At 45.2% G+C, this 22,007-nt stretch overlaps 1 non-coding gene across 1 annotated transcript; it reads left to right on the forward strand.

The window, feature by feature from the left end:
* The first annotated feature begins 254 nt into the window (after window positions 1–254).
* TRNAR-CCU (transfer RNA arginine (anticodon CCU)) lies at window positions 255–327 on the forward strand. The gene has a single exon. It is a non-coding gene; the product is annotated as a tRNA-Arg (tRNA).
* The last annotated feature ends 21,680 nt before the right edge of the window (window positions 328–22,007 follow it).

The raw sequence follows: 22,007 nt of genomic DNA on the forward strand, positions 1-22,007 counted from the left end.
ACAGAACCAATCAGAGAAATTCCAAGGAATTGGCTCCCATGATTCTAGAAGCTGAGACATCCCACATCTGCTGTCTGCCAGCTGGAGACCCAGGATGGATAATGGTTTAAGTTCTAGTCCAATGTCCCCGCTCAAAACCAGTCAGGTAGGGAGAGCAAATTGTCTCTTTTTCTGCCTTTTTGTTCTTCTCTCTCTTTTTTTATTAGTACCTACTTTTCTGTATCTTTGCTAATTCAGATATATCATCAGGGACTTCCCTGGTGGTCCAGTGGATAAGACTCTGCACTCCTAATGCAGGGGACACAGGTTCAATCCCTGTTCGGGGAACTAGATCCCATATACTTGCAGCAACTAAGAGTTTGCATGCCGCGACTGAGAAGTCCGCATGCTGTAACTAAAAAAAGATCCCACATGCCACAATGAAGATTGTGCAAGACCGGGCACAGCCTAAATAAATAAATAGTAAATCTTTTCTTTAAGAAAAAGATTTCTCCAGATATATCATCAGACTTATTGATCTTTACCAATCTATACATGAAAGTGGTATTACTTTATCATTTAAATTTTCATTTCTCTTATTATGATGAGGCTGAGCATCTGGTTTTATTTTTAATTTTTTTCTTGAGGTATATTAATTTACAATTTGTGTTAGTTTCAAGTATACAGCAAAGTGATTCAGATATATATATATCATATATATTTTCTATTTCAGATTATTTTCCACTATAGGTTATTATAAGATAATAAATATAGTTCTTTGTGCTATATAGTAGGTCCTTGTTGTTTGCCTATTTTATATATAGTAGTGTGTATATGTTAACCCCAAACTCTTAATTTATCTCAACCGCCTCCTGACCCCTGATATCCCCATTGGTAACCATAAGTTTGTTTTCTATGTCTGCGGGTATATTTCTGTTCTGTAAATAAGTTCAAACATCTTTTAATTCGTATAAGATCCATTTCAATTTCCTTTTCTGGGAACTATACATGCTTTTTTTGGGCCCATTTTTCTATTGTGAGTAGGTCTTCTTATTTATTTGTAGGGACTGTAGGAAATTAGCCCTTGTCTGGTATATGAATTGCAGAAGTTTGGGAAATTTGATGTTCATAGAAATATCACATAAGAACAGCACCCCCTCCACAGCAAATACACAAACCTTTCCCAAGCATGGGGAGAATACTGCACATACAGACTTCTACTTGAGGAGAACTAAACTCCTGAAGGGAGGTTTTGGTTTGGAAGAATGTCATGCTTTGTCAGAGAATCAGATGTGTATTGTTCTGAAACAACATAAAACGCACGTGTCTGTACAAATGACTCTAGAGTCTCTAAGTAAACTACACGGATGAAAAGTTAATGTTTTATTGTGTATAATACAGCTGACCTGGGTCTCTCTGATGGGACTATCCACCGGTTCATTTCAGGCACAGGGGAAGATGACAGTCACCTCTGGGCGCTTCCTGCCATGCCTTTCCGAGATCAACACATCATCCAAAAGTGAAGATAAGCTCACGGTTTGGGTACCCTGTCACCAGCTGCACACGTAGCCCTCCACTGAGATGTCTATATCTTAGGATGTAATGGAGAACAGTTGGGACATAAAAAATGATCTTATTTTCTCATGACACAGGGAAAGAAAATGTGTTGTTTGACCCCAAATACAGCAGAAGACAGCTTGTGAAATAAAAATGAGGCACAGAAAACTTTACTTGGTTTCTTTGGATAAATAAATGTATAGACTGCTTAAGAGACTCCCTGGGGAGGGCTGTGGAAATAGGGAAGGACGACTCACTACCTCTTCTTACAGAGGACGTGGGGTGTAAGTCAGTCACCCAGTATGAGCTTGAACCAGGCGGGCGGTGGTCACTGGATTTGATTTTAATTTGTCTATTGATAGTAAACATTTCATATGCTTTTTGTTGTATTCAGGCCACAGATAGATTGGATGAGCCCCCCCGTCTCCCAATGGAGAGGATAATCTGCTTTACTCAGTCTAGGATTTAAATGCTAATCTCATCTGGAATTAATCCAACATCTGTGTACCCCGTGGCCAGTCAGCTTGGCACATTAAATGAGCCATCACTGTCCAACAACCTGCCCGGGTTCTAATCCAGACCGCACCATTCCCCAGCTATGTGACACCCACCAGCAAGTCTGAGCACCTCTGTGCCTTGATTTTCTCATTTTCAAAGTGAGGTTAAAACACAGAAACTACCTGAAGGGCTATGATGAGTCTTACATGAGACAATGCCCATAAAGGGCTTAGGTGATGTCTGGTCCATGTAAGCACTGAGGAAAAGGTGCTGTCAGCTCCCATGAACCACACTGGGACCCCACCCTGAAACTGCCACCTTCCAGACCCCAGCCCATCCTTCCCGCCTATAGGAGACACGTGACCTTCCCTCCCTCCCTCCCTCAGACTCCACAGTTTGAACACAAACTGTCCTCTGCAAACACTCTCTGGCTTAATGAATGATGTCTCTAAAAAGAAGGTTTCATCTTCTTCCCCTAGTGATCCCTGAAGCAAAGTCAGCTACAGAAAACATATTTCTCTGATCTGGAACATCCTATAAACAAGCCTTAATTAAAAAAAAAATTAAAAAGTTTTAGAGCAGCCAAAATGGAAATACATAAACTCCCTACAGAAAGTACTAAATAGCAACTATCACACATATAAATGAGCATTCTGATTTATCTCCATTCTCCACAGAGCAGAGGGCAGTTGAGGCAGGCCCCGTGCTGCGGGCTCAGAAGCCCGTAAAGCAGAGGAGGGTGAATGGCATGGCTTAGGTATGTGCAGACGCTCGCCTACATTTCACGGCTATTTGGGATGATTAAGATCACAGCTATTTTGGATGAAATAACTGTTAATTGACTCTATAAATTTTATATATGAAAAGATACATTTTCTTCTTGAGTGTAAGTTTGTAATTTCGTTATGTTTTAATAATGGCGCAGATAATTCAAAAAAAAAAGATTGTTTCAAAGCTGGACCACACGAAGCTGATGAAGGGTGGGCAGGGAGCCTTGTAGGAGAAGCACCCGCCAGGCCCCGAGCCTCAGAAGTCAGGCCCTACCAGGCACGCGCGGCCCCCGTGGTCACACTCACCAAGATTCCTCCTCTGGTTTCTCTCCTGGCTTCTAGCTTTTTCTTTTACATAGGGTCATTAATTTTTCATCATTTTTATTCTTCATTCATTTACACATGTTGAATGAAGTTTTTTGTAATGCTTAACTTCTTCAATCATGTATTTAATAAATGTTAATTAAACCTTATGTCCTGGGTGCTGTGCTGGGAACAACAGTGATGGGAGAGACACCCACTGTCTGGGCCTCCTAAACGTTACTCTGCAGTGGAGGAGAGATGTGGACAAGAGGGTGATGATGGACGAGGGCTGTGCGTTGTGACAGGGGCCACTAGAGAGAGAGAGCAGAGGCCCAGGGCCGGGGGGGGTCGGGGTGCCTGATCCTGGGTAGTCCCAGGGGAGCACGGGGCTCTCTTCCCCACATACCGGCGGGGCTGCCACGCCGAACAGCCCTGCAAGGACTGCTCTTTCCTCCACACCGTCCTTGCTCACATGGACTCGGGGGACCCTCTGCATCCTGATGGGGACCAGGTGGTCTGCTTCCCAGTTCCTGGCTGGGGCAGGTGGGGCTGGTGACATCGCCTCCTGGGGCTCTTGCAGGATGACGCACTCCAGCGTCCCTGGTGCCCCTGGGTCAAGTGGCCTTTTTGCTGTGGGCAGCCCTGGACCACAGGGCACCTTTCAGTCACTTGCCAAGCACGCCTCTCACCAAGATGGATGTAGCCAGTGCTCAGCACTGGTCCACGGAATGAATTCGGGATCAAATAACTCTATCAGCTCTTTCCCAAACCAGTGTGATTGAAGGCCTTCAGCTCTGTGTCCTTGCCCTGCCCTCACCTCTGCTCCTTAAATGAAAATGTAATTCCAGACGCCTGCCTGAGAAAACAAAGCACCCAAATGCTGCAGCACAAGCCTGTGTTTCCTTCCCGCAGAGTACAGGGGCCCAGGCTGGACTGACGGCCCTGCTGGGCAGAAGGTGACCCCCGCCCCGACCCAGCCGGGCCCTTGCCCTTCCCCCTGTGGGTGATCCATCCCCATCTTTCTGGAGAGCAATGACTCCCCAGGCCTAAAACACACTCTTGAAACCTGTGAGGAGATTAGCAAGAGTCCTATCCACTCCTGAGTGTCTCCTAGATGTCAAAATGTTGACACGGTCCCTGCTAACATGTGGCTGTAGGAAAAAAATCACGTCTTTTCAAGTTTCCTGCAATACCTGTCATTGGCAACGTATGTTCCTGCATAATGATGTTCATAAGTGAAGTGACATTTCAGAGTAATGAGGCTTCGGTGACAATGTGTAAGTGCTGTGACAAGTTTTCTCTGATATAAAAAGGTGGCTGAGACAAAACCCAAATCCGCAGCCCAGGCAGGCTCTCGGCTCAGCCATGAACCCGGGATGGCGCTGTGGGCACCCCTGCCGCCCAGAGCAGCAGCCGTCTCGGGGAGCTTGCTGGGAAGTCGAGGCCCTCCCAGGCCCCCGCGCCCTCGCCAGAAGGACCGACAAGGTCACCTGCCGAGGGGATCAGAGAGTAGGAGGCGGGTGTGGCAGGCAGAGGCAGAGGCAGGGGAGGAGCCAGCTCTGGAGGGGGCGGCAGGACTGGGCATACCTTGGACAAGCTACTTGACTTCTTCACTTCTCTAAACGCTGATCTGCTCCTCTTTCAAATCAAGGACGGCCACGACCGCCTCCCATGACTGGATCAGAAGAAATGCAAAAGAAAATGCTCAGGGCTTGGGGCACGGAGTGGGGTCTGTGTTCTGTAAACCGAATGATGGCTCCTGTGTTAAAATGCATCCCACTTTCAGCCCAAGCTGAGGGATGGATGCTCCAAGTGGAGAGTTTGGGCAACAGAGACCCTGCTTGCCTCACCGCCTTAGAGGAAGGGTGGCCAGATGCCCAGATCTGCCTTCAGCCTTCCCTGGCCCTGCGGGTCCCCAGGGTGCCTCTTGGAGCACAGGAGTGTCGCTTTGTTCAGGGCTCCCGCTAAGGACACCTGATCAGCTGGGGCTGCTGGCTTCACCTTGCGAGAGCCAGAAGGACACAGCTCACCTCCACCCCTTCTCAGGCCTCCAAAGACCTGGCCGGGCCACCTGTGGGTGCCTCCTTCCCCCCTGGCCTCTCAGGACTGGAGGGGATCTCCAGGGCAGCCAGCCAAGGGCAGTCCTGGGAGCATCAGAGAGAAGGTCACCCTCTTTGCTGAGAGCCCAGGGAGCTGGGTGGTACTGTACGCTGACCCAAAAGAGAAGGTGGCACGGAGTTTATTTCAGCTTGGCAGGGCTCTCCCGCAGGGTCCTCCCACCCCCAGGACATGGGCAGCTGCCCTCTTTCCCATTTCTTCTGTGCTCAGTACACACCCCATTTATTTCACAGCTGAAGTGGGTTCAGTTGTGGCTCCCGCCAAAGGTATGTCCATCTGGAACCTCAGAGGGTGGCCTTATTTGGAGTCAAGGTCTTTGCAGATGTCGTTCAGGGAAGGATCTCGTAATAAGATCATCCTGGATTAGAGTGGGCCTTAAACCCAATGACACGTGTCTTTATAAGAGACGGAAGAGGGTACAGAGACACAGAAGATGGGCACGTGAGGATGGAGGCGGAGACTGGGCGATGCGTCCACAGGCCAAGGGAGGCCCAGGCCCCGGCGGCCCCGGGAGCTGGGGGACAGGCCTGGGCACGTTCTCCCTGGCAGTCTCAGAAGGAACCAGCCCTGCTGACGCCTTGATTTCAGGCTTCTGTCCTCCAGACTGTAAGAGAATAATACTTGTCTGCCACTTTAGGCTTGCAAGTTTGTGGTCCTTTGGGACAGCAGCCCCGGGAAATGCATGTGAGTCCTGCCTGCATCTCTCTTCTGTTCTGTGCACCTGAGAAGCATCTGTCCACTAACTGTGGCGTCTGTAACCTCCAGCCCTGGCCCTGAGGTTGGCAGACAGTAGGTGCTCATTAAGAGCTTGTTAAACTGCACCGGGCTGTGTACGCGCGGTCACAGGGAGTGTCCTTGGACGTCACTCGGCAGGACCAGAGAGGACCCCTCCGCGGTTTCTTACCATGGAAGGAGGACGAGGAGGGGCTCGGGAAGAGGCAGTGGATGGCAGACAGACGACGACACCCACCACAGCCTTGGAGCCGTGGGACAGGGCCCCCTGCCAAACCTCCACGAACGCTTGCTGAGCGCCTACTGTGCGCGGGCGGGCACACAGTGGCGCTTTACCCCCATGCCCCCGTGTCCCCGCGCCCCTGCCTGCGGGGCCGTGACCAGGAGGCACGTGGAAACTAACATGAGGACCACGTGCTGAGCCCCCCCCGCAGGCTACGGGACACCCACCACCCCAGTGGTGTAGGGACCCCCACGGGCTCCCCCATGGGGGCTCAGCTGTGTCCCAAGTCCTTATCACCCCAGCCTGGCATCATCCCTGGCTACCCCTTCCTGCAGGGGGATGGCCGGACACTGTCTGCCTGTGGTGGGATCCCAGGCATGGCCCTGCCAAGGCCACTTGGGTTCTGGCGCCCCTACAGCGGCCCTGGACTGACGTCCCAGCTGGAGGGAAACGCCCACGGGCCTTGCTCTTCCCGGGCCAGACCTCTGCATTAGCGGGGCCCCCGGGGACCCCGTTCTCTGGCCTTCATGGCAAAAGCTGACTCTGTTCCTCAGTCACACAGAGACCCCTCGGGCCGGCCTGCCCTCGGGCTTCTCCTGATGGCCTGTGTGCTGCCACTGCGGCCCCCGCACGAGGTCATCGTGGTGCCTCCATGTCCGCCTGGGGACCGGCTCTTTGTGGGCCGAGTCTCTGTCGTGGAACCCTCAGCTCTTGAAGTCTGCTCGCCCAGAGACCCCCCAGTCCTGGGGCAGCGACTCATCTTTCAAGCTCATTCGTAAACATTTGCTGAGTGGCCGCTCCACTTGGGGCTTGGCTGGGCTCCGGGGACACTGATGGAGACGCGTGAGACCCCACCCTGATGGGGGAGATGGGCAAAAGTGGATAAATAGAAGAATTAAAGAAGATCCCTCTACAGGAGGCAACCACATGGCGCTGCCGTGGAGACCGAGGCGCTGGGGGCCTCCCTTGGCTTCACCCCACCCTTCCCGACATGTAGCTACGTGTTTCTTTCCCTTATTTATTTAACGCTTGTCTCCTCCATAAACCCAGCAAGAACCACATTAGTATTAGTTAATATTTATTTAGCGCTCTGTGCCAGACTCCAGGCGAAGAGGTTGATGAGGATTAGCTCATTCCGTTCTCACAGCAAATCTCCCGGAAGTCCTATTTTTTTCTCTATAATGAAGATGAGACACACAGTGCTTGGGGAGGTCGGGGCTGGCCACCAGCCGGCGTGTGGAAGCTCTGGGACTTGACTGCAGGAGGGCGTGGTGGGGGGGTGTTCTGGCTTTCTGGGAGGGTCCCCTGCTCCTGGAGGCTGGGCTCTGGTCTGCTCGCCACCGTGTGCCCCAGCTGCCAGCAGAGCGACTGAGTGACTGGGTGAGGGCAGATGTTATTGTAACGGGAACACTGTGCTGTGCGACCCCTCCCCCACTTTCAGATCACTCCAACTGGGCTGCATGCAACACCCATCTCCTAAGTGCCAATGGAGTGACTCGGAGAGGAGGACTCAGAGCACCTCACATCTCCTTGGAAGTCCAGAGGGCATCCTTGCAGTCCGAGGCATCCTGATCATCCCCCCTCCAATCCCTGGGGTGCTTCCTGGAGGAGGTGGTTCCTATGGTGGACCTCGAAAAGGACCCACACATCACCCCTCACTGCTGAGTACAGGCTCCCAGATGCCCCAGAAGTGGCACAAGGACCTGGGACAGCAAGCTGGGGCTAGGCTTCGGCTCTGCCATTCGGGCTGGTGCCTAGAACACATCATCCACCCATCACTCGTGGATGTGCTGGGAACTCCAGGTCCTCCCCCTCTGGCTGCACCTCCTGGGGCCACACGGGAGTCTGGCTCATCCAGAAAGGGGCACGTCCTCCAGAAAGGCCAAGATGCAGGCAGCACACTCGAGATATTTCCATCCACACACGTTGGTTAGAAGAGCAATTTCCAAGAATTAAAGGCTACAGAAACCTAGCTATCCCGAGCATTTACTCTTTGGAGGGTCCAGGATTCTATGGAGCAAAGAGCAGGTTTTAGTCCTACACTCTCAGCGTGTTCAAGGCTGCACTGTGAGGCTCCGACAGGGCTCTGTTAGTTCTCGGATCTGTTGCTGTCATTCTGTGTCCTGAGCTTTCTCCTCTGCTTCTCTTGTGTGTGTGTTCATGGCACATCTTGCCTACGAGCCCCTTATTCTGTCTTGTCTGGAATTCAAAAACCATGGAACCAAATTGCATGCAAAACTGGATTAATCGTACCCAGAGGGAGGGGCTGAGACTTCTTTTCTGGAGCAGTGAGAACTTGGGACCCCACTCAGCTGCTCAGAAGAAACCCCTTCATCTCGCAAGGTGTGCCGTTACCTGCCCTAAACTCCCGATAAAGAGAAAACTTTGTAAGCTGGCAGGACTCCTGCTGAGGTGGGACTTTCCCAGTGTGCAGTAGCGGAGGGAAGCTCTTCCCAGGATTTATACAGCCCCTTGCCCCGCAGAGCTCCAAGGCATACACTTGCCATCATTTTAGCCTTTTATATACTCACGACAGTGGTTTGAGAAACACCTCAAAATTAGACAAGCATTAGCTTAGCTTATAAAATTAAAAATAAACTGTAACGGCTTTAATGGTGTTGTATTAAATGCCAGACCTCCTAATACCTTACATTTCTTTAATACTTTATGGCTTTCAGCGCACTTTTAAATATCTTCTCATCTGGAAGGTTTTCACAACAGGCTGGCCTCGCTCCCTGGCGCTGGCAGCCTGGGGTCCAGCCAGTCTGGGTGCAGACTGACCTCCTCACCCTGGCTAAGGGCCTCCGCGGGTGCCTTGGGACAGACGCCCAAGTCTGGTTGGGATTCTGCAGCTGCCATCGGGTCCATTCTGCCTGGACCCCATCCTTACACCTGCACTGGCGACCTTTTTCCATGTCTGAGCCTAGGAGTACTACCTGGGGAGGGAATGGTGTGGTCTCCCCAGCTTGGCGCTGAGGAAGGAAGGACCTCACCCTAAACCGTAGGACAAAGCCTGGGGGGGTCGGCGCCCTCCCCTCCCAAGAGTGTGCACCGTGGTGGCCGAGGGCAGGCCTTGTCCACGTCCACGTCCACGTCCAGTCCAATCTCTGTCTCTCTCCGCTGCATCGACCTTGGGCGCTCAGAAGGCTGCCTCACCCTGAACCCCTTGTTTTGTGCAGGACCCCCGAGGCATTTGCAGGTCCCAGTGCAAAATGGAAACGTGACACCAGGGGGACATTTGCCCAGTATTGGGAACTGCGCTGGGCTCTCCTGTCTATGCACATGGTTTCATCTGGGTCCTTAGAGAGTAGAAAGCAGAGTCTCAGAGACCGAGTGGCTTGCCTGGGGCGCAGGGAGTTTGTTGGGAAGGGGCGCCCTACCTTGAACCCAGGTCTCCACCTCTGAGAGCCCAGGCCTGCCCTCCTCCTCTCCGGCTCCTCTCCCTGACCATCCTGGACACTCCAGGTCAAGCAGCCTTGAATCCATACTCAGTGGCTTATTTGGTTGGTGGTCTTGGAAAGCTCCCATGTTTCTCCAGCTCTCGCCGCTCTCTGCATGGTAGGGAAAGTGTGCAAGAGGAGGGCTTGTTAGGATGACAGAGACTGAGACTAGATGGGGCCCTCCTGGCACAGCTGAGACCTCAGCAAAGAGCGGCTGGTACTCGTACCCCCACCCCGATTTCTCTCCACCTTGTCTTATCGGAGATGTACCCACTCCTCCTTGGGTCATCATCGTCCTTGGGCATCCCTCCTCCTCCCAGAGCCCCCAGTGCTAGGTGTCTTCCACTCAGCACGCTGCATCTGGGTACCCCAGCCTTGGACCTGGGTGTCTTGCTCATGGTGCCTTGGAAGGGGTGGATGGAAGGGTGTCAGCTCTGTGGGCTGCTGATGGCTCTCCTCTCCCCCAAGCTCAGCCTCTGCCACATGGTCCAGCCTGGATGGGATCCTACACAACCACCCACTGGAATGCTATGGGGGTCCTGTATTTTATTAGAGACCAGACTGAAGCAAGCTGAGAGATGGGGGTCTTCTTTCACGCTTTGTGACCTGGGAAGAATTGTGTTTTTCTCCTTTCTGCAAGCATGAAATGAAACAGAAGCATCCCAGGTACCTTCCACGGCAACCTGGGCTGGTCCTGAAGAGGTTAGGCACTCTGGTACCTGCTCAATATGGCTGCAGGTAGGTTTTCATAACATTACCTGGCCACCCAGTACTAATGGAAATACAAGCAAAAATAACCAAATGGGACCTGATTAAACTTAAAAGCTTTTGCACAGCAAAGGAAACTGTAAACAAGATGAAAAGACAACCTGCGGAATGGGAGAATATATTTGTAAATGATGCGACCGACAAGGGATTAATTTCTAAATATACAAACATCTCATACAGCTCGGTATCAATAAAACAAACAACCCAGTCAAAAAATGGGCAGAAGACCTAAACAGACATTTCTCCAAAGAAGACACGCAGATGGCCCACAGGCACATGAAAAGATGCGCAACATCGCTAATTATTAGAGAAATGAAAATCAAAACTACAATGAGGTATCACCTCATTCCAGTCAGAATGGCCGTCATAAAAAGTCTACAAATAATAAATGCTGGAGAGGATGTGGAGGAAAGGGAGACCTCCTACATTGTTGGTGGGAATATAAATTGGTGCAGCCACTATGGAGAACAGTATGGAGGTTCCTCAAAAATACTAAAATAGAGGTACCATGTGATCCAGCAATCCCACTCCTGGGTATATATCTGGAAAAGATAAAAATTCTAATTTGAAAAGATAATGCACCCCAGTGTTCGTAGCAGCACTATTTACAATAGCTAAGACAGGGAAGCAACCTAAATGTCCACTGACAGATGAATGGCTAAAGAAGATTTGGTGTATATACACAACAGAATATTACTCAGCCATAAAAAAGAATGAAATAATATCATTTGCAGCAACATGGATGGACCTAGATATTCTCATACTAAGTGAAGTAAGTCAGAAAGAGAAAGACAAATACCATATGATATTACTTATATGTGGAATCTAAAAGAAATGATACAAATGAACTTACTTACAAAATAGAAACAGGCTCACAGACATAGATAATTAACTTATGGTTACCAAAGGGGAAGGGTGGAGGGATAAATTAGGAGTTTTTTTGATGAACAGATATACACTACTGTGTATAAAATAGACAGACAACAAGGATCTACTTTATAGCACAGGGAACTATGTTCAGTATCTTGTGGTAACCTATAATGGAAAAGAATACATGCATACTATGTATACACACACACATACACAACTATAACTGAATCACTTTGCTGGATGACTGAAACTAACAAAATATTGTAAATCAACTATAATCCAATAAAAATAAAAAAAGGTCTACCAAGGAAAAAACCATCCCCTCAGTTCTAGCACGGAGAAGGTTTATTAAGTCAACACTGCCCACAGGTGATTTCCACCTCCGCAAGCTTCAGGAATGAGGGCAAGGTCTTTAGGGGACAAAACCAAGAACATACCTTGAGCCAGTGAGTCCACTCTTGACCACATGCCCCTGTGTGGACTTACATCTGGCTTCAGGGTGCCCTGAGCTCACCAAGGACTCCTGCTGTACCTGGGTTGCTGGCACAAATCTCGTTACCACTCACTCACTCTCACCAGGAGCGGGCAGGGGGTTGCTGACCTCCCTTTGTTTATGGGGACACCAAGGGCCTGGGAGGGGTGAAGGGGCCCAGCTGGAGAGCACAGGTGAGGCGAACTGATCCACTGTGTCCAACCCCAGAGCTGTGTGGTGTGACTTGAATGCTGTCCTGCAGAAACTCAGGAGTAACGATGACCATTTCTGCAGCCAATCATTGAGTAAAACTTGCCCCGAGTGGCCTCTCTCCCCGTCCACTTACTTCCACTGGGAGACTCTCAACCCTGCTCCTCACCTGGTCTTCCTGACACACCATCCTTGTCCTGCCAAATGGCAGAAGGCCTGGTTTCTGCGGCGCCTGCCCTTAGCGGCTGCTGGGCTTGGACACAGTTCGTGCGTATGTGAAATGGGCATAGCAGTCTTTTTTGTCAGGATTTTTTAAATTATTTTTTACCCATAAACTTATTTCTTTGCTTTAATGACATATGCCTTCTTGCTCTAGACCTTAAGAGGCTGAAATCAAATTTCAGGTTAATTTCCAAGCACCTAGTCCTATAATTTTTGGACTGTGCAAGTTACAAAGAGAATCTTCATAATTTTTATGAGGAATATTTTACCAGTTATACTGCTGGAGCTAAAGATTACAACTTTATAAATATCTTTAGTCATTTTAGTATAACTACATACTATAATGTAATAGATTTTTTAGTATAACAATGGAATAGACTAATATATCTTGTTTATTTGGGGGATAAATGATTCAGAATAGGGTTTCAAAATATCTGTATAATTATCTGAGCGGTGAAGCAAGATTTACTCCAAATCAGAACATAGATTTGTTTTAGTTTTTTACATAGTCTTAAGAAATGCTGGCTATTTTAGGTTCCTTTCCATCGCCCTCCCCTCGACCTAGATCAATATGGTCTTTACAGCATAAGGATAACAATATCATTTAAAAATAAATTTATTGTAAGTGTATTATCAAAGCCTAAGCCAATAAAATTTAAATATTAATCTCTAAAATAATGTATTTCTTATTTAAATTTTTTTCCAGCTTTATTGAGGTATAAGTTATTGACAAATAAAAATTGTGTATATTTAAGGTATACAGCATGTTTTGATATACATACATTGTGAAATGATTACCACAATCAATCTAATTAACACACCCATTGCATAGTTACATGTGTGTGGGGGGACAGGGGTGATGGTGAGGACACCTAAGACCTACCCGCTTAGCAAATTTCCAGTACACTGTACAATACGGTATTGTTAACAATAGTGACCATGCTGTACACCCACCACATCTCCAGACCTATTCGTCCAGCATACCTGCAACTTTGTACCTTTTGACAAACGTCTCCCCATTTCCCCCACCCCACAGCCTCTGGCGACCACAGTTCTACTCTGTTTCTGTGAGTTCAATGTCTTTACGTTCCACATGTAAGTGAGATCGTGTGATACTTGTCTTTTTCTGTCTGGCTTATTTCACTTACCATAATGTCCTGCAGGTTCAAGGTTCATCCGTGTTGTTGCATGTTGGCAAGATTTCTTTATTTATTGAGGCTAGAATAATATTCCATCATATATATATATGCATGTATATATATCACATCTCTCTATATCTATCTGTATCACCTATCTATCATCTATTATCTATCTATCTATCTATCTATCTATCTATCTATCTATCTATCTATCTATCATCTATCTGTATCTTTCTATCTATCTATATCTCTGCCTATCTGTCTATCTATCTATAATCTATCTATATCACATCTTATTTATCCAGTCATCCATCGACAGACACACTTTGGCTGCTTCCATGTCTTGGCTGTTGAGAATAATGCCCCAATGAACATGGGAGTGCAGATATCTCTTTAAGGTACTAATTTCATTTCCTTTGGATATACACCCAGAAGTGGAATTCCTGGATCATATGGTAGTTCTATTTTTAATTTTTAAGGAACCTCCATACAGTTTTCCACAGTGGCTGCACCAATTTACCTTCCCACCAAGAGTACACAAGGGGTCCTTTTCCTCTACATCCTCCCACCTGAAATAATGCTCCAATTTCTCATTTTCTGATGATTGAAAAATATGTTGGTATATTTCTTGAAACTACAGACTACTAATATTGTTAGATTTGAAGGATTTTATTTTCACAAAATACAGTTTGTCCTTTATTTGCTTTCCTTTAAAATTTTTTTCTGGAATTATTACTATATCATTTAAAAAATAAACTATTTTAGAACAGTTTTAGATTTACCAGAAAAAAAAAAAACCCTGTGAAGATAGCATAGAAAGTCCCCAGATACCCCACAGCCAGTTTCTCCTATTATTAAATCAAACATTAGTATATTTGTGCAAATTAGTAAGCCAATATTAATATGTTATTATTACCTAAGTCTATATTTATTCAGCTCTCCTTAGCTTTTACCTAATGCCCTTTTTCTGTTGCAGGACCACATCCAGAGCATCACACCTAGTTGTCCTGTCTCCCCAGACTTCTCTGGGCTATGAGAGTTTCTCAGCTTTCCTTGATTTTGATAATCTTGACAGTTTTGAGGAGCACGGGTCAGTGTGTTGTACAATAGAATGTCCCTCAGTGGGATGTATTTGATGCTTTTATATAAGTAGACTGGGGTTATGGACTTTGGAAGAAAGACCAAAGAGGTGAAGTGCCATTTTCATAATATTCTATCAAGGCTACATGGTATCATTGGTGATGTTGACTTTGATCACATGGGTGGGGTGGATTTGCCAAGTTTCTAGAAAGCTACTATTTCCCCACTTTCCATACTACCATCTTTGGTAGGAAGTCATTATATGCAGCCTGCACTTAAGGAGCATGAAGTTACACATGTCTACATAAATTATGGAATATAGACATAAATTATTTGAGATTATTCTGCATGGATAGTCTCTCTTCTTCTCCATGTTTTTATCCATCCAATCATTTATATCAGTACAGACACATGGATATTTGTTTTACATGTTGCATTACTATTTGATACTACTTTATTTATTTTGTTTCTCCAGATGTTCCAATGTCCCAGATTTGACCATTGGGAGCTATTTTAGTTGGCTCTTTTGTTTCTGTGATGTACTCCCATCATTGTGTGTGTGCATGTGTGTGTTTAGCACTTCCTTCTTTCTGGTACTGCAAGGAGTTTCAAGTACATCTTATATATTTCCTGCCCCAATCCTTGCATCTGCCATTTCTCCAAGAAACCCTGGTTCCTTTCATGGAGAAACCTATTTAGAAACCAATATTTGGATGTAGGTATCCTCATTGCTACTGAGGTGCTGTTGCTTCTGATAGATCAAGGAAATATATGTGTGTATACTAATCCATATGTATACACATATCTATACATACTTCTATATGTAACAGTTTGTATCTGTATCAAGCTAAACAAAATTTCATCCTGGTCATTCTAACCCTACTACATTTCCACATGGATTATTCCAGCCTCCATGAAAAATGCATGTCTCGACCATCACCATATAATACAGACTAGTTTCACTGTCCTAAAAGAATACCCAGTGCTTCACCTGTTCAATCCTCACCTTTATTCCCGGACACATGGCCAACATTGATATATTTACTTTCTCTATAGTTTTACCTTTACCAAAATGTTCCATAATTGGAATCATATAGTATGGACACTTTTCAGACTGACTTCTTTCACTTAGCAATATGCATTTACAATTTTCCATGTCTTTTTGTGGTTTGATAGACAATTTCTCTTATTGCTGAATAATATTTTATTGAATAGACCAATCACATTTTGTTTACCTATTTATCTACTGAAGACTATATTGCTTGCTTCCAGTTTTGGGTGATAAAGCTGCTATAAATATTCGCATGAATTTTTTTTTTTCACGGACATAAATATTCATATCAGTTGATTAAACAACTACGAATACATTTACTGGATCGTCTGATAAAACAATGTTGTTTAGCTTTGTGTTAACTTCCAAACTGTCTTCCAAAGTGGCCATACCACTTTACGTTCTGACCAGTAATTAAATTTATGTGTTATATCTGTAATTTGTGTCTTATCTCTTTCTCGGTTAGACTGATTAGAGATTTATGAATTTTGTTGATCTTTTCAAAGAACTAACTTTTAATTTTGTTGATCTTTTTCTATTGTTTTCCTGATTTTAATTTCATTGATTTCTGCTCTGTTTTATTATAATTTTTCTTGTTTTTGCTTTAGGCTTAAATTGCCCTTCTTTCTCTAGTTTCTTAATGTGAGATCATAGATGATTGATTTTAGATCTTTCTTAGACTCTAAGATATGCATTTAATCCTATTTTTAAAATTTTGATGAGTTGTATTTTGATTTTTATTTACTTTAGTTTCTAAAAAATGTCTCAAGATTTCTTCTTTTACCCATGTGTTATTTAGAAGTGTATTATTTAATCTCCAAATATTTCAGATTCTTCCATCTATCTTTCTAATAGTAATTTCTAGTTTAATTCCAAACCTGAGAAAAGATTTTGTATGATTCCTAGTCTTTAAAATCTTTAAGGTGTGTTTATGGCCCAGAATGTTGTCTATCCTGGTGAGTGTCTAATCTGAAATTGGGAAGAATGTGTATTCTGCTGTTGTTGCATGAAGAATTCTACAAATGTCAATTAGATCCAGTTGGTTGATAGTGCTGTTCAGGTCAACCATATCTTTAATGATTTTCTGCCTTCTTGATCTATCCATTACTGACAGATGGGTGTTGAATTCTTCCAATGTAATAGAGGATTTGTCCATTTCTTCTTTTAAGTTTTTACCTGATGAATTTTGACAGTCTGGTGTTAGGTACATATACTTTTAAGATTGTTATGTCTTCTTGAAGAATTGACTCCTTTATCATTCTCTCTCTTTATTCTTGATAATTTTTCTCATATTTCCAGAAGTCAGCTGCCTGAAATTAATTCAGCTATTCCATATTTCTTCGAATTACTTTTAACCTAGCTGACTCATTATATGTAAAATGGGTCTCTTGTTGATAACATATACTTGGGTCTTGTTTAGTTTTTTTTTTTGTTGTTAATCCACTCTAACACTCTCTGTATTTTAATTGCTATATTTAGACCATTCATATTTAAAGTGACATTTAAAATATAATATCTGTCCTGTTTGTAAGAGTTTTCTGTTAATTGCACTTATTCTATGTTACTTTTTTAGTCTTCTCTGTGTAAGTCCTCCTTGAAATAGTACTATGGGGTCACATGTGTAAGGCAGGTACCTTATAAATGAATATTCTCAATTCTCCTGTTCCTTTTTGTCATTCACTTATACATACACTGTAATCACCCAATAAATTGTTACTATTATTACTTTGAACAGTTACCTTTTCAATCAATTAAGAATAAAGAAAATTAAATATTTTGTCTTACCTTCATTTATCCCTTCTCTAACATTTTTCCTTTAGTTATGGTCTGAGTTTCTGACTTATATTATCTTCCTTCTTCCTGAAGAACTTCTTTAAATATTGATAGGCAAGTCTTCTGGTGATGAATTCCCTCAGTTTTTGTCTTAAAAAGTCCTTATTCTTCCCTTTTAAAGGATAATTTCATTGAATATAGAAGTCTGGATTTTAAAAATTAATTTCTTATATATTTCACTGCACCGTCTCCCTGCTTGCATGGTTGCAGATGAGACGTCTACTGAATTTGTATCCTTATTCCTATATAGGTAAGGTGTTATGTTTTCTGCTGGCTTCTTTCAAGTTTTTCTTTGTGTTTGAATAAAATATGAATGCAATATCCCTAGGTGTATTATTTTTTTTCTTCTTTTAATCCTGCTTACTGTTCAGTGAGCATCTCAAATCTGTGGTTTGGAATCTGTCATTAATTTTGGAAAGTTCTTAGCGCTCTATATATATATATATATATATATATATATATAGAGAGAGAGAGAGAGAGAGAGAGAGAGAGAGAGAGATAGTTATAGGTATAGATAGACAGATAGATAGATAGATAGAGATACATGCACATATATACATACATATTTTCTGTTTGCATACCTCTTTCTTCTCCTTTTAGTATTCCAATTACACGTATATGTTATATCTTTTGACTCTGTCCCACAGTCCTTGGATGTTCTGGAAATAGCCATGGTGCCCACCTCTGGTTTTCCCAGCCTGCCTGCCTTTGTTGGTCCTTTTTCCTCTCCCCACTGCCCCAGACCCTAGGTGGCATCAGGCTCAGGCAAATTGCAGGAGCTGTCACATCTTTCCAGCAGACACATGGCACATTCAGTCCCTACCCTGTTCCCAGACCCTTGCCCTTGTCTTGTTGCCTCACCGTCTCCCCCCTTGGCCGCTTTCTGAAGTTAGCATGATGCGGAAGAGAGGCCTGGCTAGGAGTCAGGCAGCTCGTGCCTCCTCACTTTCCTGTGTGAACTGGAGATGCTGCCAGCCCTGTCTGACCTCCTGTCTGAACTCCTGGTCTCTAAGTTAAGGGTAATAACTCCTGGACTTCACAGGGCTGTCATGACGATCAGCTAACAGGCATGAAGTTTGCTGTGTGGTTGATGCAGGGTTCAGGAAATGGAGCTCACACAACCTCCCACCCCTGTGCCTGGCTCAGCACACATCTCATCTCCCAAGTGTCCCTCCTGCCCTCTCTCCTCTCATGTAGGCTGGCTCTGTCCCAGTAAGAGATCTGCATGTCAAGTTCTATGCCTACTGGGTGTGAATTCCAAGTGGCAGAAAGCTCTCCATCCCCTCCTTGCAAGTCTCCTCACTCAGGCATAAGACCTAGTCCATGGTCTGAGTCAGACCTCTCCCCAAGTCCAACCAAGGGTGCACTGTTTGTAACTGATGAAATAGTTGCAAATCTCTTCTATCTCAATTAGGAATGTCCTCCTCAAATTTCCCCTTATACTTTACTTCCATGATTGCTTTCTCCATTTGGTTTTTATGCAAGTAAATTTCAAGGCTGTCTTACAAGCACATCAGGTGGGAATCAAAAGAGAGAGGCTAGAAGTTTCAGAACCTTTATTTTCATGACTGAGTCCTGTGGCTCAAATTGCCCAAACACAAAGCTTTCTCCTCCCTTCTTTGTGCTGTCTCAGATACTTTTCTTTTTCCCTGTGAGATCATCTTGCAGGAAAAATGCCCACTGTGGAATCCTCTTTGACAATGCTGGCTTCAGTTTCAGGGAGACCATGGCAAGAGTTACATTTCCTTCCTGCTATTACACCTGTAGTGTCTCCCAAGCAGGGATTCTGTGGCTCTGCAGCCCAGAGGCTCGAGGCTGGTGCCTGATGCCTGCTCACCACCCCGCTTGATTTTATATCTAACAAGCCCTCCTGCCAGCCTGATAGAGGAATGGCAGAGGCTGCTGGCTGATCGGGGAGGAGATGGCAGTGACTGTCCTCACGGAGGGCACACTCTGATGCTGGAGGTTCCAGGAGAGGAATCCTGGTCAAGGCAGGACACTCTGAAGATGTTTTCAAATCTAGTATTTGATGACTCTATTAAGACTCGGTTTACTTTTTCTTTTTTAAAGTAAAATGCATGGGCACAAAGTTTACTAAGTGTATATAGTGTCAGCACATCGTTAACCTATTTTTGTTTTGCCAAGTACCTTGTATAGTGCGTGTTACAGTATCAGCACTTAGCAAATGTTGTTGAATGGTAGAATAGGCATTATATCCTAGAATCCGGAGAAATGCCATCTTGGGTATGATGGTGAACAGATAGCATGATTAAAACCAGATGCCAAGGAAATTTTTAAATGTCTCAGGGGATGAAATTCCCATCATTTATTTGGTAAACATTGCTCTCTGTTCCATCTTGAAGCCAGCTCTTTCCTGGCACTGGAAACACAATCTAAATAGCATTAAATTCCAGTGAAGTTCCCTCACTTCCTGCTCATGATCTTCTTTGACTTTAGGCCAATCTCGATTGGCCCAGTTTGCTGCAGGCCTGCCTCATCTTGGATTAAACTGGGCAACCAGGTCTCTTCTTGTCTTCATTAGCCACACTAAGGACACGGGACTGATGATCTCAGTGCATCATTTTGATGTAGCGTGCTAGGTAGCAGGCCTCGCTACTGCCTTTGTTCTTTCTTCACCATAGGTCTACGCCCAAGAGTGGAAGGAGAGATGTTACTCGGAAAGCTATAGCATTTGTTCATCTAGGAGAGGATGATAGCTTGGACCGGATGATGGCAATTGGCCTGGAAAGAAGGGAAGTGACTTCAGATATTTTTGGAGGAAAGGGCACCAGGATCTGCTGATATTGGTAGTGTTGGTGAGGGGTGGGGTGGTGGAGAAGGTGTAAGAATGTGAGGAATCCAGGATTTATATGCTTGTACTGGAGCAACTGGACTGTCTTGCCATTTATAGAGGTGGGGTGATTCACAGAGGCACTGAGACCCTATAGGAGGGAAATGCAGAGTTCAGCTTTGGATATAATAAATCTGAGATGACATTAGACATCCAATGTCAAAAAGGCAGTTAGATTTACTAATCCTGGAGCCCACTGGCCAAGAGTAGAGTTTAGGGAGTCATCAGTGGATAGATGGTATTCATAGTCACAGGACTGAATGGGGTCCTCTAGGAAATGGGCTGGGGCTGAGTCTTAAAGCTCTCCAGGGCTTGTAGCCCCAGCTGAGAGGGAGCAGTCACTAGGAAGAGATGACTGCCCGGAGCTTTTGTTGTCTCAGAAGCCAAGAAGGTAGAGTAATCAACTCAATACTTTCATATGTAAAGCAGGGAAGTCACTGGTGATCATGAGATAAGACAGGGTCTCGAGTGTAGAGGGCAGAAGCCAGAGGGAAGTGAGTTTAGAACAGGACATGAAGCGAAGAAGAGAAGCTGGTGATATTGATGATACTTATGAGTGCCTTCTGCTGGGAAGAAAAGATGAACAATGAGGTAGTAGCTAGATGGAAATACGAAGCCAAGAGAAGTTGTGTTTATGCTTTATTTTTGTAAGATGGTATATACCTACCAGGGCCCATATGTAGGGGAAAATGCACTGATTTCAAAGGCAAAGGGCACTGCAAATGGGCAATTTTATCCCTGAGAAGGCTGGGGGAGACAGCAAAAGACTGAGTCTCTGATAAATATGGTCTCACTCCTTAAGACATAAAAAGGGAGGGTAGAAGGATGAGCACAGGAGTAGGAATTGGTGGATTTGGGAGCAAAAGGAGGAGGCAGCTCTCATTTTCTCAGTGAAGCATATGATGATTATGGACTGCAGAGGTGGGAGAAGGCATTAAATACTTAACTTGCAAAAAGGAGAAATTAACGTCTTACAAAATGGGTTGGGATTGCTGGGCAATTTTGCCAACCAACTTGATGGAGCATTTAAATAAGTCCTGCAACCACGGTTCAGTGTTTTACTGTCACTACGTTCAGCAGCCTGGGTGAGGTGCAGCGTGGGTGGAGAAAGGGGGTCAGTATGTCAGAGGAACTGAGAGGCAAGGGATCTGAAATTAAGAAGAGGATTTAGAATGATGGACCTAATCTGAGCAAAGTGTGAAGCCAAGACATAAGCGGGGTGGTGGGTCTTCAAAAAGTGGTTTGTGGTGCAATTAATTCAACATCAAAATGACACGAACTTGAATGTGACAGTGAAGACTGGTGAAGTGGGACACTAGAATAAGGATGCTGGAGAGAGAGGTGATCCATGGGTAAGATGCTCTTGCAGTTCTGGAGATGAGATTGCCTAAGATCTGACATGGGAGAGGATGGGGCAAAGGAAGAGATGACCAGGAATTAGGAAACTGATTAACTGAGAGAGCAGAGAGATGTTCTCTGCGGATGCTGATATCATGGAGGATGGCGGACATGGAGATCAAGATGGAAAGGCAGGGTCCAGCATATGCCATAAACGCTGGGAAGGACTGGACCTCAGATGGTGTCCACACAGGCTGGGCACCTAATGGAACGACACACACTTTAAAGAAGCTAGGAATTTGAAAAATGAGTTTGTACACAACAAAAGTGTAAAAAGAGACTTGCCCAAATCTCAGGGCTGAGGTCCAGGTGTGTAGGTTGAGTAGTCTCAAAGTGACAGAGAGACAGGGATGGTGGTGCTTTCAAGGAACAGCTGGATCTCAAGCCAGAAGAAAGAGAATATATGAAGAATATGGTTATTTTGCATCTGTCTCTATTAAAATGCAAACATATGGGCAGGAATTTTACCTGTTTTTGTCATTGTTTTATCCTA

The sequence above is a fragment of the Physeter macrocephalus genome, chromosome 6 (genome assembly GCF_002837175.3).
Source record: "Physeter macrocephalus isolate SW-GA chromosome 6, ASM283717v5, whole genome shotgun sequence".
Taxonomy (NCBI): Eukaryota; Metazoa; Chordata; class Mammalia; order Artiodactyla; family Physeteridae; genus Physeter; species Physeter macrocephalus.